Source organism: Chlamydotis macqueenii, chromosome 20 (genome assembly GCF_036417535.1).
Source record: "Chlamydotis macqueenii isolate bChlMac1 chromosome 20, bChlMac1.mat, whole genome shotgun sequence".
Lineage (NCBI taxonomy): Eukaryota > Metazoa > Chordata > Aves > Otidiformes > Otididae > Chlamydotis > Chlamydotis macqueenii.
Window position 1 is genome coordinate 310,747 of NC_141575.1, and position 7,534 is coordinate 318,280.

The window sequence follows — 7,534 nt, forward strand, 5'->3', positions numbered from 1 at the left end:
GGCTGAGAGAGTTGGGGCTGTTCAGCCTGAAGAGGAGGCCCCAGGGAGACCTTAGAGCAGCCTTCCAGTACCTCAAGGGGGCCGCCAGGAACGATGGGGAGAGACTTTTCAGGAGGACCTGTTGTGATAGGACGAGGGGTAACGGTTTTAAAATAGAGGGAGGTAGATTTAGATTGGATATTAGGAAAAAATTTTTTACAATACGAGTTGTAGAACACTGGAACAGGTTGCCCAGAGAGGTGGTGGATGCCCCATCCCTGGAAACGTTCAAGGCCAGGTTGGATGAGGCTCTGAGCAACCTGATCTGGTTGGGGATGTCCCTGCCCCTTGCACGGGGTTGGACTAGAGGACCTCTGAAGGTCCCTTCCAACCCAAACCATTCTATGATTCTATGATAAACAATTACGAGATGGTCCCATGGATGGCCGTCAGGATGACCACAGGGCCGCAAAACTGGAGAAGGAAGAAAGGTTACAGGAACTGGGTTTGTTTAGTCTAGAGAAGTGAAGGTGCAGGAAAGGGATCTAGCCAGTCTTCCAGTGCCTACAATGCAGTTACAGAGAAGATGGAAATACTCTCTTCAGACTGATAGACAGCAACAGGACAAACGGCGATGGTGGAAATTCTCTCTGCCTGTAAGCAAAAATTCTTCACTGTGAGAACAATTAAGTATTGGAATAGGTTCCCCAGAGGAGGTGTGCAACTTCCCTTGCTGGAAATACTGAGATTTGGCTTGACAGCACCCTGGGTAACCTAACCCATGGCCCCGCTTTCAAGAGAACATTGGATCTGATGAACTTCAGGGTCCCTTCCAGCCATGACTCTATTATTCTACAATAAATGTGATAAATGTGCTAGCCTATGCCTACACATCTATTACTGTAGGGCAGTTTGGAGTACAGCAGTTACATGGACCAATGTGTTGTAGCAGGGCTATGCATGTACAAGCAGATAACTGACACTGATTTTAACTGCCAATGAAGCAAGTACTTCAAGCAATTTCTGTTACCATGACATATAAGCAAAACTGACCTTATAAAAATGTACAACTAGAGAGACAGGACCTTATTTTAGCTCAATCAACCTCAGCAACATCATCTAACAAAATTAAAATTTGATATTTAAATGTTACACATTTAAATATGTTGTAAAGCTAGTCCGGTGAATAAGCAAGAACACATTAATAACTATTATAATTAGAGATAATAAACACCAACATTGTACCTGAAACAGTGTTACATCTTATGCTGAGAAAAAAAAAGTGGAGTATGCACAGCTTGCAAGCCTGCAGTATTTTTTGACTTGAAACAGCAAGATATCAAACAAAACCCCAAAGATGTTCTGTACCGGACCATTTTCTAGACCATATGTAATTTCTTAATTGAATCAAACTAACTTCTTCTCATACCAATAATAATGTATATGCTTACTATACAAACATCAGTTTCTGTCTTTTCTGGTTTCAGAACCAGGAAACGGTACTGGAGGGCCACATTACCGCTCTGGGCTTGTCTGTACCTGGAAAGCATAGACAAACTATTTTGGAATATTTACTCTGGAACAGACAGTCTATTACAGGCCCAGCATTCCTTAAGAATGATCACATCCAAATTGAGACATTCACTGGAATAAGTACTTCAGTAAGTTTTCGGTGTAGACAGCATTCACCTGAATAAAACTTAAGGATCATTTAGGCAAATGTACTTCATGGGTTCAAAAACTGTGTCAATGTAACACCTATGCATAGCATAACTCTAGTATACAACTCTACCTCCATTAATCAAGCACAAAACCTCCAATAATTCAATAATTGGAGTGAACATTCTGAAAATTATTTTACTTCACAGCAAACAAGAAGATGTAATTGCAAACAAAAAAATGGTACTACATATAATTAGTAAAAAAAAAAAGTTAAACTAGTTGTAGTCTGTTACCTCTGTCAGAGCATAATCTAAAATCAATTTATAACTATATTTTTAAAAAGACAATATTTCCATAAAGTATTAAAAGATTTGTTCCAACTGACACTTAGAGTAATGGCAAATACATTTTTAAAGAAATGGATAACAGCAGTAATGGAAACTATACTGTGATTATTATAGTGCGGGCATGAGTACAAAAGCAGTTCTACTCACAAGCAACAGCTTCTACAATGGGATATGATAAGCAACAACAACGTTATTCCAAAACAAGTCCCTTGAAAGGTATCTTTAAAATCAAGTAGTCATTCAACAAAAATCAAAACAAAACTCCAGCATTGATACAACTTTTAATTCCACCCTCTACCAAGAGAATCTCCTGTGCTGCCCTGCCTCTTTTGGCTCCCTCGCTACTTAAAAAAAGGAATAATGATCACCAGCTCCAGAAAAAAAGAAAGGGTTCAGATCACACTGCCTTCTCGCAAGCTGCAACATTACAATCTCAAGGCAGATTTTTTTAAGGCAGATTATAACATGCAGTTTGCAGGAAACGTTGCCGAGCAGTGTGCCTCCTCATAAAATGCAATGTTACTGCGGGCACAGAGGTGACAACCAACAGAACACAGTTCATTTTCCAATAGGTTGTAAAGGTTTTGTATCTACTTGGCAGCCGTGAGGCCTCATCTGGAATACGGCAGTACAGTCCTGCTGCACCTCTGCAGCGGGCAGATGTTGAAGTGGAGGGGCCAGCGCAGGACCCCCAAAATGGCCGGGGAGCAGGGGCGCTGAGGACAGGCCCAAGGAGCGGGGCTCCTGTAGCCTGGACAAGAGACGGGGCCAGAAGCAACAACCTAACTGAGGCTATTCCCCTGCAAGAAGGAGCGTGTGGGGGAGTTGTAGAGAACAGACACAGATTTTTCTCAGAGATTCACTGTAACAGGACAAGAAACAACTGGCACAAGCTGCGGCAATGGAAATTCCAATTAGAATAGGGAAAACATACCACCACGAAAAAACAACCCCCCCAAAAATGACTTTAAGAGGGGTTGCACTACAGCATGGCTCAAAAGGCCTGTGAATCCCCATCTAAAGAGGTTTACAAAACTCAGCTGGACATGGTATTGAGTGACCACATCCAGCTCTTCAGAGGCCAGCCCTGCGGAGGAGGCTGGCCCGGCCGGCCGCCACAGGCCCCATTCCTGCACGGTTTTTTCCTAACCCCTGTCACTTGCTGATGTGGCTATGGAACTGGCCTGCGTACCGTACTATATGCGTGCTGACAGAAACTAGAGCGAGAACACCAATTGTGACAGATATTTTATAAGATTATGCCCTTACTAAACGCTATACTTTTTACAGTAATATGAAGGTGATAAATGCTATTTGTAAAATGTATCTTTAGGTAAAACATAACTATGCTGTGAGGAATCAATTCAGCATATGCAAACAAAAGAGCTGCGCGGTACAAGAATATATTCTTTCCTAACACAGTGAAATCAATTATACTTTTGATGTGTGCATCAAAAAGGAATCAAAATTATTTTCACAAAATTTACAGGAACAGCACTAAAAAGAATCTAAGTGGGAAATTACAAAACTAGTCTACCCCTTTCGCTCTAGCGGTCTTTTTTCCCCCTATGTCTAATCTGGATCTACCTCCCTCTATTTTAAAACTATTACCCTGCATTTTAAAACCATTAGAAGCAGGGCTGCTAATCCGAAAGGCTGCTCAATAGTGTCTGTGAACATCCAAGACTTCTCAGAAAGTCACTATCACCTGGAACGCCAAAGAAACCCGTTCAACTCAACTAACTCGCTCAGCCATTCCTCTCATCTATGTTTAATGTAATAAATAAAATATTATCATTGTTCCATACTTAGACATCCAAAAAACTAAAAGAAGGAAACAATCCCATGATGTTTCCTGAATAACCTCACCCTAATGGATCCGTGGAATTAATCATTCCTCCTTTGCCACTGTAGCAATGAAGCCTAACGTAGAAAGAGACAAATAAGTGCAGCATAAATCAAGCAACTTTCAGATAAGATACCAGTGTGTGGAAAAAAAAAAGTTACCAGTAATTCAGCTGGAATTATGTTCAGGAATTTATGACCCAAATCACATCTGACTGGTGCAAACCATCCTCTCATCCACTGAAAGAGGAAAAAAAAAATCTGAAGCTGTTTGGAGCTTCCTAGCAAAGCTTTCCCTGTGAACAAATCAGATTTTCTCAAAAGGGCTGACAATTCTTTTTTCCCCATTTTCCCCCCAAACCCAACTATTTCCTAATGCTTTTCCCACAAATCCAGAAAAATATATTACAGAACATTAAGTATTGTGTTAGTGATTCATTTCAACATTTTAAAACATACGTTACCCAGTATCAGAAAGCAGAGAATGCTTCAAAAAAGGATATAAGAAAAAAAGCACAGGTACAGTAATTGTTTTCCAGATGTAGCTTCCTACCAGCAGTGAGCTGTGGTTTAGGGACTTCCTGAGACAGATCTTGTATAAACACAAGATTTTGTGTCTGCGTCTGGGTGGTATTTTTTCTTTACAATGTTTCTTCTGTGAATCTGTCTGTTCCCTTTCCTTTTTCCTGCTATTCCTCCATGCACAGGATTTTTAATTTTTTTTTGTTTGTTTCTTGTGGCAAATTAACTCAGCAATTGAACTGCACACCATCTGAAAAAATTATCAGTTTGAATTCTCAAAGTTTGCCTTTTTAAGATTGGCACATTCTTATCTATTTTGTTTACCTTGAGCTTCTGATCACTGACTCAAAGTCAACTTCTATGACCAGCTGTTTTACAGTATTTTCACTAGTTCTCAAAGCCAAGTCTAGCATTAGACCACTCCTTGCTGACTGAATTATTCTGGTGAAGACAACTGTCAGCTTTCACAGCCAGAAATAACTGGCTATCAGTATCCTGCTATTAGCAGATCTGTTATTCGCCAATCATATTTCAGCGTAAGCTGATCTCCGAGATTCTCAGTATGAAAGGCAAATGGAACAACTATGAAATGTTTTGAAAATCACTTCATTCAGCCTAAAGCCTTTAACAAAAGCAATAAACTCCACTTCATAGCACTATAAATCCAAGGACAAGGCATTAGCGTTTCCTCCGAGCAGAAGGCTAATCCTGTTTTTCTCTTCAATCCTTCCCAAAGGGCAAACACCTAGTGTTACCCAAACAATTCAGATATCCTATGAACACTTAGCACATCCAAATAAAAGTTCCCTGTCACCTATCAAGTTGGCACAACTTTATTTTTCCCAATAGACAAAGCTGCAACAGACTGAAGAAATAAGCTAGCTTTTTCATACACAATTTGGAATGACCCATATACAAAAGTTTCCAGGAACAGGCTATTTAGCTAAAAAAAAAAAAGACAAAAAAAAAAAGCACTTCGCACTTCATCAGAAGGCTGATCTGTGTAATAATATGTTGTTTCTTGTTCAGAAAAAAAAAAGGAGGATCAAAGAAATAAGGTTGGGCTATTTTTCATTTTTCAATTTTTTTTTTTTATAACACAATTGTCTGTTGGAGAACATTAATGACCAAAAAAACCACACCACAAGAGAAGTCTCTATTTAGTCTCCTTCATTAGGTAAAATCTTTAGGCATTTAATTGCACTTATTTAAGTGCCCTAAAATCACTGGAGCTTAAGTATATGTTGAAGAGCTTAAAAGTGGTTATGGATGATTTATAAATATGGTCCTAAATGAAAACTTTATTCTTGGGAAACTTTGTATTTCCAAGAACCTTGGTGCTCCAGGGTACAACAGCAAGTTAGAAACCAGTATTTTTCTACAAAGGCAAAGAATCCAAAAATGTTCACTTTTACATGAAAATGAATCACTCAAGTAGCAATCTAGGGAGGGAATCACCTTCCTAGCTCTGAAAGTAGCTAGGAATTTGAGAAATTATGTCCTGCTCCTTGCAGGGGGGTTGGACTAGATGACCTCTAAAGGTCCCTTCCAACCCAAACCATTCGGTGATTCTAAACCGATCTGCAGAAGAAACAGCCACCTCAACACCTTCGGAAACACGCACGGCAGCCTGCTCCCTTCACTCTTCCAGCTCCCCGCTTCCCTCCCTTGAGATGCTCTGCCTATCTGTAGGCTGAAAAGGTACCTTGGAAATGAAGGAGTCTGAATCGTAGGCAAGTTGGCCTATTTACTGGCAATTTATTTGGCCTGCTGCTAACTCTGTCAAAAATGAATAGAATGATCACATTCCAGTTCAATTAAATCAGCTGCTTCAGTATAAAACTAGTGCATTGGAAAAGCTTTGGACTGCTTTAATCCCGAGTATCCAGACTACACTACTGACACGAGCACTTCAGTCCTCGGTTTTGTGTCCTCTCTCTTTAGATACAGAAAAGAGTAAGCTGTTGAGTTAAATTAGAAAACAATAACGTAATGACAGTAACTAATAAGAGGCACTAATATTCCCTGTGGGAATCCCAAGCCATACAGTAAGGGTACAAAAAACTTTAAAAGCCGAAGGCATACTGAATTGCTAGTGTAATATATTTAGATGTGTGTTTTTTTTTTTCTGATACATTAGATGTTCAGATTTACAATGGAAATAATTTGTTACTAGAATAGCCACTACTTGTCCATGTTTTAATTTGAACAGAAATAGCGTTTGTTTTAATCCAGTGCCTTTAAACCTCTTAATTTGTCCTTTGATTAATCTAAGTGTTCTCATATTGGTTTCCTCTGTTTCTTCAAAACCCAAAGATCTTTAAAGCTGCTTGAAAAACTATGACTAAATACATTATGTCAGTACAGCATAGCTTTCTAAAGATAGCTATGACGTATAGGGACAGTGAAATAACAGTTCGGTTTGTTAAACTGTTGATAAAAAGTAGCTTTAAAAAAGAACATTTTTATATTGTGGAGTTTCACATTTAATTTTGATAATTTCTTTGTACATACATCTTAAAGACAAATTTTACATTAATTCAAAAAATCTTTAAACCAGAGGTGACAGCTAATAACCAAAGTATTCTACCCACAGAAAGTTCGGTAACAGCAAATTTTCAGAAAGGGTCCAGGGAAATGTTAAGAGTTCACAGCCATCACATGAGAAACATGCTTCAGATGACTAACACGAGTAGCAAGCAAACATTAAAAAACACACTGGTGTTCAGCCAAATCATGGATTCTCAATCTGCATTAGATTATTTTAAGAGTTTGCTTGAATCTGGACAATTTTATTTTCCTTCATTTCTGGGACCATGCTGTTTCCTGATAAAAATTACCTAGGAAGTGGTAAAAAGGGAGAATACCAGCGCTACTTTGAGTAAAGCTGCCTCGCTTTATTTCTCTAACGTGAAGAGAACGGTCAGTAAAAACTGGTAGAGAACAAGAGCTCCCGGCTGGGGAGGACGCTGCGGGTACGGCCACCAGCGCGCAGCACCGCGGCCCCGCGGCCGGCCCGGCGCGGCCCAAGCGCGGCGCCTGTCCCCGCCCGCGCAGCGCCCGCCGGGAGCTCACGGCGCGCCAGAGGGCCCGGCCCCGCTGCCTGCGGCGAGGGCCCGCGGGCGGCCGCCGCGGGTGGATCCGCGGTGCCTGTGGGCGGAGGCAGCAAGCTCGTCCAA

General features: G+C 40.5%; 1 protein-coding gene across 5 annotated transcripts in view; it reads right to left on the bottom strand.

The window, feature by feature from the left end:
- The window catches only part of RALGPS1 (Ral GEF with PH domain and SH3 binding motif 1), a 111,768-nt gene that overhangs the window by 45,636 nt on the left and 58,598 nt on the right, over positions 1-7,534 (bottom strand). The window lies entirely within an intron of this gene.